Source organism: Octodon degus, unplaced genomic scaffold (genome assembly GCF_000260255.1).
Source record: "Octodon degus isolate 3935 unplaced genomic scaffold, OctDeg1.0 scaffold00006, whole genome shotgun sequence".
NCBI lineage: Eukaryota > Metazoa > Chordata > Mammalia > Rodentia > Octodontidae > Octodon > Octodon degus.
In genome coordinates this window covers 11,536,053-11,546,899 of record NW_004524582.1, presented here as the reverse complement: position 1 = coordinate 11,546,899, position 10,847 = coordinate 11,536,053, and positions in this window count along the sequence as shown.

Below are 10,847 nucleotides of genomic sequence, written 5' to 3'. Positions count from 1 at the left end.
TTGGTACAGGGTCTCACTACACAGCTGGGACTCATAGTGATCTCACTGTTTTCAGCCTCCCCAGCACTAGGATTACAGGCGTGTGCCACCATGCCTGGTCTCTGCTTCTTGAACTAAGATGATGGTGCGGCAGGCCTGGTCTCCTGGGATGCGTAGTCAGGGTATTCTAATCCCCAGGATCTAGCATCCGTGTTGTTGGCCTCAGGACCGTGCGCCCACCACCTGGCCTCACAGTGTTCATCTGGGACCAAGTCAGAGATCACTTGAAAGTTTTTTTCTTTAATATTGGAGGTAGAGGAATTATTTCTAAATAATCAAAGCAAATCTGCAATTTGCACAAATGTAAAATGCATGTACATCTTCTTAGGCAGGCAGTCGAGGCCCCACCTGTCTCCCTGCAGTGGGTATAACCAGATTAGACCTAACTGTGAGTCATCAGCAGCCAGATCCACCCCCCACACACACACACACCCGGCCTGCCGTCTCCTTCCCCTACTTGGACACAAGCGCGTGCCTGGGTGTCTCACCAGCTGGCAGAAGCATCGCAGCAGAGCCTGCAGGGCTGCTCCTCCGACCCCACCCGAAGTCAGGCCTTTCGTTTCCGGTGTGAGGTGCTGCTCTGGGGCAGCAGCATGGCGGCTCTGCCTCCGTCCCTGCACTATCCCGTCATGGGATTTCACATCACAAATCCCAAGTCACTCCTGGAAACAGATCAGTTCAACTTGAGCGACACTCTCCTCCTTCAATCAGAAGAAAGAGTGTTGGTGGATTCCCTACCACCACAGCGCGGGCTGAGGAAAGAACGTCTCTTGTCTCTTCTCCAGAAAATGGGCAGTTACAAAAATGGGCATTAAAAAGCCTTAGGGTTACAGCTCTCCTGTGATTTATGAAATCAGGAGAATGTTACAAATGAGGTGCGAACAGCACTAAGAGATCCTCTCAGTACTAATTTAGCGAAATGGAAGGTGCCATTTTAAATTGCTAAAATTAAATCTCTACACAGAATTTGACAGCAGTATCCTCCACCATGGGGCAGAATCCTTTGAGCTCAACACGTCGATGCCATCATGTGCCATGTGGGACTCAACTCTCCTGTCCCTTCCTGCTGTTCAAGTGGAGACTGACAAGTCATCCTCTGCCTGCAGCAGCTGGCCTTTGATTATCCTAAATATGTCACTTATATATAACGGTGCCCTCTGTTCTTTCCTCATTGGCCAGCAATAATCTAGACCTCATGCCACTGTGCTAAAGACAGGCTCACAGCACGAATGTTGTTCCCAGGTCACCAGGTTGTAAGGTGTGTCAGGGTCCGGTATTGTATCATGAGGTCCATTTAGCGCATTGTCACGAGTACTTGTTAAGAGAACAATGTAGAGGAGAGAATATCAAGCACAGCATGGTGTCAGGACGTGGGCTAAAATCATTTCGGACACACATAGGCACACGTGCAGAGGCACGCAGGCCTGCAGGATCCACCCAGAATGATGTCAGCACCTGAGAGCCCTGCTGGGCTGCCCAAAGGGCCCTGATGTCCTTGTCCCTGGACCTGTCACTCCATGGAACCTGTTATTTTATAAGGAGGGTGGCTCCTTGCTGATGTGATGAAATGCAAGATCTTGTAATAAAGTACCTGGGATTATCCTTAGGAGAGACAGATTAAATTCAATCCAAGTGAGGTTTCTATGTGTGTGTGTGTGTGTGTGTGTGTGTGTGTGTGTGTTTCCAAGTACTGCAAAATAAATGTTGCACAACAATCTCTCTCTCTCTCTCTCTCTCTCTCTCTCTCTCTCTCTCTCTCTCTCACCCAAGCTGGCACTGACCTTGTAAATTTCCTGCCTCAACCTCCCAATTAGTTGGGATGAACCACACCTTGCATAAAAATATTCTCATAAGGGAAAAGCAGAGAGAAATTTGTTCCTAGACCTCAGATGGACCTGTTACCACCTTGGTTTGGATGTAGTGACACTGGCTCCGGGCTGTGGCCTCCAGAAGAGAGATAAATTTCTGTTGTTTTAAATCACCCAGTTGTGGTCACATGTCACAGCAGCCACCGGAAACTAATCCAGCTCCCCCCACCCCCAGAGGAGGCACCAAGTCTTGCAGGGAGGTGGTGGGAAGACAACGCCCAGCATGCCTGGAGTTATGTACCAGTTGGCTTGCTTTGTAGTATTTCAGCATTTTCACACCTGCTAGGGCTGCACGGTGTAGGCTGGCCACCCTCTTATTCTATTTGTGTGTAAAGATCAGTGTATGCAAACTGGGTCACCATGTGGGCCGGAGCTCTTCTGCGGGTGGCTGCCAAAAATAATGTTTGAAGATCACTAATTCAGATAACCCGAATATGTTTAGACTACTTCTTTTCAGGTCACCACCAGCATGAAAACACAGAAGTTTAATCTTCTCCTGGAGACCCCACAGACTCCCAAGAGCTGCCTGTAGGTGCACAAGGACCGTGGAACCCAGTTTGGGAAACAGTAGGAACAACTCACTGGTCAAGCTCCTCTAGGCATAAGGGACATACAGCACTTACCTTTGTGTACCTTAGGTCTGGTTGGCTTGGTTCATCCTCCCGTGGGCTGTGCCCACCCACCCTCCCTATTAAATTGTTGTTGGCACCTGCTACTCCACAAGATGCCATCTGCTCGAGGTGGGCTCAAGGCTCCTGGAGTCCCCCCTAGCTGTGTAGCTGGGGAGCCACCCTACCTGTCTGTCCTCTTCCTGCTCTCCCCTCCTCCTGCCTCAGTGAGCTCCAAGATCACTGTGGGCCATCACCTCTGAAGGTTGACTTAGCGCAGCCTCCTCAGCTCAGCAGCAAAGATTTTGAGTAAAATGCTGTGTTAAAACCTAAACCAAGTGTCACTATTGTCTCTGAGGTACAGCAGACTTCTGTCTCGGGGCTCATTTTCTGTTGCTCTTCATTCCTTGACAACCACCTTACCCCCACCTGATGCCAGCTGAGACAGAGTCCTTACCTAATAAGCAAGCAGCAATCATACCTCAAACATTTCTACCTCACCAAAAAAGCCTGTGCCCACATCCAGAGCCTTCCCGCTTGGCTCCATGGTAGGTAGATTTTATTGTTTTACTGGTAGCTCTACATTCCTTTATGGCTGAATTGTCCTGAGCATCCACCCCTGGGGTTCTGACCCTTAGCATCCTGACCCTTTCACATAGTTTCCATCAATGGTTAAGCTTGAGCTCCAACTCCATCTCAAGGCTCAACACATTTCCTCACATGCGCACCAGCCAACTCCAATGGTGATGCACGCTACCAGGGTTTGTACAGCCTTTGCGTACTGTTTTCACTTTCATCTGATAAGCAGATCCTCATTATATCCTTAGGAGCAGTTTGTGGGACCCTATTTTACAGATAAAAATACAAACTAGAATTTGACAGCTGAAGAGACTCCTTCTGCCGCTCATCTGCTCAGGGCAGAGCTGGCTTTGGGCCCCATATTCTGACCTAGATCCTACCCACCCCTCTTTGTCTTATCCGCTCAGCACAGCCAGGCCAAAATCAGGGGGATGGAGAAGTGGATTCTGTGTGCTTCCAACAGGTGTGACAGACCGGAGGTGTAGAGAATCTTCTACATGGAGTTGACAGAATTTATAAATCAGACCCGATGCTATAAACAGCAGAATGAATGAAAACCTACCCCACCAGCACAGGATGCAGATTTCTGGGGCTCCCTTGTTCAAAACTATGAAAAATTTCAAGATGGTGATGGCAGAGGCTTAAGCAAAGGGAGGCCTTGTTGGTGCTACCACCTGCGAGTCTATGGGTCTCACCTCGGTGACAACAGAAGGTTCTGGGTCAATCTTGACAGGAAAGACCTGCTACATGAAGCTGCCCTGGAAGGAGAGCACCGAGCAGGGGCAGGGGCAAGCCCTGGGCACCACTGTCCTTCCTGCAGTTCAGGGCTCACCACCTAATGCTTCTTGAGCTCATGGGGATGGACGTTCTTGCCTCGTGCCTTGAGGGATTTCCTTTACATCTTGCCTTGAGTTTGAGTCTCTAGCACTTATGGAAGGAAAATGAGGCCTCTGCCTTCACCCTGGGTATAAATACACCTTGGTATCTGCACATCTTAAAAGCCACCTTGCAGCAAGCATTTTATCCCGTACTTCGTTTAACCCTCACCACAACCCCTAAAGGGGGCATTGCATTCCCATTTCACAGATAAGGAAGCTGGGGATAGTTATGACTTTTCCTGATAAGTGGTGGCCATGAGATTTAAGCACAACCTCCCTGCTGGGGAGGTGATACAGACCCTAGCAATCCTCATCTTGCAGCAAGGGAAACAGGCTCAGGTGAGCCGGCTACTACGCAAGGTCATACATGCTGCAGGTAAGGAGCGGAGGTCAGATCTGAGGTGCCATCTAGGCCTCCTCCTCCTCCTCCTCCTCCTCCTGTTCCTCCTCCTCTTCCTCCTCCTCCTCCTCCCCATCTTCTTTCTCCTCCTCACGTCTGCTTACTCATATTCTTTCCTCTGCCCTTTTTGGCAGAGGTCTTGGGGCAGGAGCTGAATTCAGGTGAGAAGAGACTTCAGCAACTGGCTGAGTGATGGGCCACATGGGCTGACCAGCACAGCTCACAGGGCAAGACTGCCACAGCTCTGGCATGGGCCAACGCTCAGCCCAAATGTGGAGGGCAGCCCCCACCAGGGCCACACCTGGAACCCTCTAGGGGAGGATGCTCAGCTGTGGGTCCATCCTCCAATCCAGAGAGCAGAGAGAAGCCTCCCTTCCCACAGCGCTCACTTGTCCTCTCAGCTCCACCTTCTCTGCATTTACCCCTGCACTCCAGATCGGGGTGTTCAGCTCAGCCCTTCCGGGCCTACTTCTTTGCCCCAGAGTCTGGCCATAGTGAAGAATTTGGAAAAACTCAGTGACCCAGAAGCAGATAACTCTGGTGACAAACCAGACCCAAGCAAGTGGCTGCAGAGAGCTAGGCTAGTTCCTCCGGGCCGACCCTGCTCTGGTGCTCCTGGTAGCATCCTGACAGGAGTGGGACCTGGAGACACATGATCGTCACCTTTGTCATTACTTTTGGTGATGTGTTTGCTCGTTTATTTCACTGCCAAAGACTGAACCCAGGCCATGTGTGTGCTACGCAATCTTTCTCCACCACTGAGCTATACCTCCACCCAACTGTATTTTTTTAACCTGGTGCCTTGTTCCAGCCACTGGTTGAAGCCCTTCCACACACTAAGCTACACTGTGTGCCTTTGGTACCTCATCTAGTCCTTTATTTAGCATATCCTCAATGACCATCAGGGCCTGGTTACGAGCCGCTCATTTTTATAGATGCGCAAGCTCAAGCTAGGAGCTCAAGTCATTCGTTCAAAACCACGGAGCCAGCAAGTGGGGGGCCTGGGCCTCAAATGCAAATACTTCTGACCTCCAAACCTGCCTTCGCAGATGTGTGCGTCCCTCAGAGTCACTTGCAGAACAGACCCAAATGGCAGAAGTCAGCAAGCCGCTCTGCAGCAGCCCCTGCCTGCGAAGGCCTCATCGTGAGGCTGCGAAGCTGTGATTTCTTTGTGGGAGTGATAGAAAGACAAGACATTGTGTCCCTCGGTGTCCACAGGTGGTTGTTTCCAGGATGCCACCCCCAGCCCCCGCAGATGGCAAGCCCACTGTTGCTCTAGGGCCTTCTATAAACTGGCACAGAATTTGCATAGAACCCAGGCATAGCCTCTCGTACACTTTGAATCAGCTCTGACTTACTTATATCTCAGGCACTACAAATGCTAAGCAAATAGTTGTTCGACTATGTTGTTTAGGCTGTATTGTTACATTGTATTGTGTAGGAATGACAACCAAAGCAAAAAGGCTGTATTGGTTCAGGATACACGCGAATTGTTTTTCTGAATATTCTCAATCTGTGGTGGGTCACAGCCTCAAAAGCAGGCTCTGTGACAAGGAGAGTGGTGGGGCAGGGAAGGGAACAGGTGTGTCCTGGAGTCAGCCCAAGGCCAGTGTACCCAGAGAAGGCACAGGCTGTGTGCTCTCCTCCTTTGCAGCCCACCTCAGACTTCCTTTTGTGGTCCATAGAATTAGGGAAGGATTTTGGGCCCTGACTTTCACTCAGGTGTTCTTTTTTTTTTTCAGTACGGGAGATCAAACTCAGGACCCTGTGCTTGCCAAGCAAGCACCTATTCTGCGGAGCTGTCTCCCTAGCCCTCATGCAGGCGTTCTGACCAACACTTCCCATTTTGGACTTACTAATCTCTCCCATGCACTCCTGGATCTGAACTGCACATCTACGGGCACTGAACCACTTTCTTTGCTCTGAGCACGTTCTCCTTGGGGGTAGCTCACAGCACTGCTCCGGCGGCTCCTGGGGCCTGCCTACTGCCACCACCTACCAGTGAGCAATGGGTCCAAGAAGCCTGGGTGGAAGTCCAAGCCTTGCCAGGCACGGCTGGTGACCCTGTGCAAGTCACTCCACCTTTCCAAGCCTTTTTGCTTTATTTTTAAAACCAAGAGAGTGACGCTTGGCTATAGTAGCTAAGGCACGGGGTTCCCTGTGAGTCTGAGAAAGGAAACCAGAATAGCTTCAGCAAGTGTGTTCCACTCACCATCAGGCCTGAATATCACCTGGGGGCCATGAGCCTGGCTCTGCATCATCCACAGACGGCTGTCCCCCTTCTCCTGCCAACATGGCCCAATTTCCCTTTGAAGGGTCGGGCCCTCTCTAGGCTCAGCTGTGTACACTGGGTCAAACCTCCTCCTGGATACTCTGGCCTGGTTTAGCAAAAGCAGATGGCTCAGTCTGAGCCTGTGGGGCAGCGCGAGTCCTTGAACATATGTAGGAGCTATAGGAGACATCTTCCATCGGTCAGCAGGGGGTCTGGCACTGTCCAAACCTCGAGGTAACAAGGAGTGGCAGCCTGCACCTGCCAGGGGCCGCCGCGGGGTGTCTCAGGACGGACCCCACACTGTGAACGGCAGATGGAGGAAGATGCTGGTGCTCTCCATTAGCTGCTGGGGCAATCCTTACCTGACGTCATCCCAGCCACCTGACTTCGGGTTCTAGGCACAAATGAATGATTTCAAACTTTGGATTTTCTTATTTACAGCACAGTAGACTGCTGTACTTGCCTTCCTGCTGATTTTCCCTAACTGTCAGCGGTGGGAGCCTCTCCCACCCACGCAAAAGGGGCCGAGAAGGGTAGAAGAAGGAAAGCACAAGCTGAGCCTGCCGGCTGGCCCTCCTAGCAGCTGCTCCAGACGGAGGGCAGCAGGGGAGGCTGGGTGCCATAGCTGAAATAAGTGGCAGGGTTACTTGGCGATGTCCGCGGCCTGGCCTCTCCTGCTCCCATGGGCAATCAGGAGTCGGCTGGTGCACTGATCCCCACAGAAGGAGAAGGGAGGATCACCGCTCTGGAATCCAGGGCCTTCTCCCGGCCCACTTCAGAGGAGCCTGGGGCTGGGGGCGGAGGCTGCCTCGTGCCATGCTGCACCCAGGGCTTAGAAGCTGGTTTGTGGACACCAGGCAAAGAGCCAATGGGAGTGACACCCCATCCTCCCCTCCTCTGCAGCCCAGCCCTGACCAAGGGGTGAGGAGAAAGGCCTGGGGGAGAGGGTGCAGGAGTTCAGCCTCGCCTGGGGAGTTTGAGACTGCCTGAGTTTGCCCAGAGCCAGAGAGGAAGGTGGGAGGGGGCCCGGGGAGCGAGTGATGGGAGCCAGTCAACAAGATCATTGTGGGGCTGCACAACAGCATGCGATGTCCCATGAGGAGGGGGCTGGTCACAGCAGCAGGGTGCTTGGGAGCTGATCCCACCAGGCAGTGTGTCCATAGATGCAGAGCTCGAGCACTGAGCTCAAGCTCTGGCTCCAGTTCCAGCCCATCTCAGCTGCTGCTATATGAAAAACTCCTGGAGTCTCAGTTTGCCCATCTGGGAAATGGGTGTAACAGTAACTCCTTTCTTACGAGGTTGTTTTGATGAATAAGGCCATGGAAAGTGCTCAGCCATGCCCAGGCCTGAATGCAGCCCAGCTCATTAAAGCAGAAATTTGGTCATTGGGATGAACAGAGCTGGGAATGCACAGGAGGCTGAGTTAGGGGAGGCCCAGGTACAGAAGAGCTCTGTGCTTGTCCTCTCTGTTGGAGCTGAGCATGGGCAGAGGCCACCCCTTCCCTGCAGGAGCAGCCAGACATGCAGAAAAGGAAGGAGGAGAACCGGTCTCAGCCTCCATCCTCCAAGGAAACCAAGTCCTACAGGAGCCTATGCCTTCCTGTGGGTGAGAGGGTCCCGGGAGGGGACACTTGGGGGTCTGCCAGATCTGACCAGGGCAGCACCTGGAGAATTGAGGCAGGGCAGAGGGAGGCCAACACTGCACAGAGAGGGGCCACGGGACTTCCGCATGCTGTCCCTGTCCATGACACAGGGCCATCCATGAGCCAGAAAGCAAGCCACAGGGACAGGTACACTTGCAGCCACTTGTGTGCCTTAGAAACTCCTCGACCAAGGCTTCATGCTCATTCATGTTTCTGCGTTTAACTTTTTAGAGTGCTTATTGGTACATTTTAGATCCAAATAATGATCACATTCATCCTAGGGGCTCTGGCCCCACATGCATATTTTGATGCCTATTTTTTCACCCAACCCCTCTCCTCCCTCCAACCCATCTTCCAAGAATCCAGGGCCGAGCAGCTGCACAGCGAGCCCCACACTGTGCAGCCATTTAGGAGCTGGGTCACCTTGCATGTTACACATGCCAATGGCCCTGTGCCTCTTCTTCCCATCTTCAAGATGGTGAGAAGAGCCGCACCTTGAATGAGCTGATGTGGACAGCCCTTGGCAGATGGCATCCAGAACCGGCCAGGGTGTTCCATGGATTTGATGTCCACTCCCCAGGTTGACGAAGATCTTCCCGGCGTGGACATGGCTTCCTCCTCCACCACCCAGTGACAGATTGGGCTGTGGCATGGACCAAGTTGCTGCAGGCTGAACCTATCCAGTTGGATTCCTTTGGTTCCAAGCAACAGAAACCTGCCCGCAACTGACACTGGGTGAGGAAGATTCTGGGGAGCACTCAGGCTTGGTTGGAATCCTCAGAGGGTGATGTCATGATCTGGTGGGCCTCCCTCTGGGCTTGGCCTTTTTTCATGTGTTAATTCCATGCTGGGCCTCAGTCTCCATTCATGGTCACAATGTGGCTGCCAGGAGCCACAGAAGCTGCATCCTCCCAGAGTCAAGTTAGTGAGACAAGGGCAGGATTACTTTCCCAGAGACTCAAATAATAGCCCCTAGTCCAATCCCAGTGCCTCTGATTGGCCTGACTCGATTATGTGATGGCATTTTGGGTGGCTATGTCTCAGTAAAGTGCCACCCTTAGAGCCAGAAGTAGAGCTACCAAAGGAAGTGATGTCCAAACAGAAGACCCCAGTTCCCAGGAAAACTACGCAGTATGTGATGAGGACGTCAGAAGGGACTGCTACGCAGGAAAACAGGTTCTGCTTTCTTTCTGCTTCGTGTCTCAAATGAGAACTGGGCCAGGTTGTCCATCTGACAGGGATTCCCAGCTCTGGGACAGACCACCCAACACAGAGCCGAGATTGTGAAACCCAGGGCAGCCTGGGCCTCAGTCACCTGGGCTGTAAAATAAGGCCAAGGGTCCTCGCTCACCTGGGAGACTGAGAATGAATGGAAGAGGGAGGCCTGGAGCAGAGACAGCCCCAGGGAGCAGCAGTTTGCACAGGACTTGGAACTCCTATACTGCTGCCCCTGCCCCTGCCCCTGCCCCTGCCCCTGCCCCTGCTTCTGCTCCTGCTGTCCCTGCTCCTGCCACCTCTGCTCCTACTCTTCCTGTCCCTGCTCCTTCTCCTGCCCCTGTTCCTCCTGCTCCTGTTCCTGTTCTGGTCCAAAAGCATTAGAAGAAAGGGTACTGATTGGCCATGGATCTGCCAACAAAGGTCCCCTTGTCACAGATGACCAGTGACAGGGCATGCCCCAGAGAAGCCTCTCGCCTCAGCTGGGTGCCTGAGCTGCTCAGGGAGACCTGCCCTAAATCCCATCCTGTCCATCCCAGTTCAGCGCTCTGCTGCTCTGAGTTGCTGCTCTGGCTGCGGGGCTCCCCAGCTCTCCGAAGGCAGACTGTGCCCCTGGCTGGTCTCCCTGCCTGAAGGGCACCCGCAGAAAGGGCATCTGCTCCTTGTTTGCGAGCCCTACAGATGTGAGGACTCCCTAGGGGCAGCTTTTGCTCTGCACATCTGGCAGCTGGGTGGGAGCAGGAGGTGACAGAGCTGGCACTCTGCTCTTCTCCAACCAGCCTGGCTGGCAGGGTGCAGCTAGCTTCCACAGAGCCGCCCAGGGCAGGGCCTCCAGCGAGGTCACCAAGCAGCTGGGTAGGGGGGACAGTGCCCGTCCTAGGGGTCAGGGGGTTAAGTATCTGACGGTCGCAGACCAGTGTGGGAGCTCAGACAGCCCCGGGACCCTTGCGCACCATGAAGAAACACCCGTATCAGTATATATAGTTAGTCAGGGTGAGAATCACTCCAATTAACTGCTAGATTCAAAAATCTTCTGGAGATTCTGAGGATCATTGTCTTGCCCATCTTGTACATATAACTGTATGGCTTGTCAATGTCATGTTTCCTAGCTCTTCTCCTTTCCCTCTCTTAGTCCTCGAGTTCCTGCTTTCTTTTTGCGTGTATTATACCTTTCTATTTGTATTTCTTCTTTTGAGTTCTTATACTAAAAACTATACGATATTTACACATGTGTGTCTGGTTTATTTCACTTATGAGTATATGTTCAAGTGGCATTCACTTCAATATAAAGGCTTCGAGTTTATCATTCTTTATAGCTGAGTAATACTCCATTGTGTAAAAATAC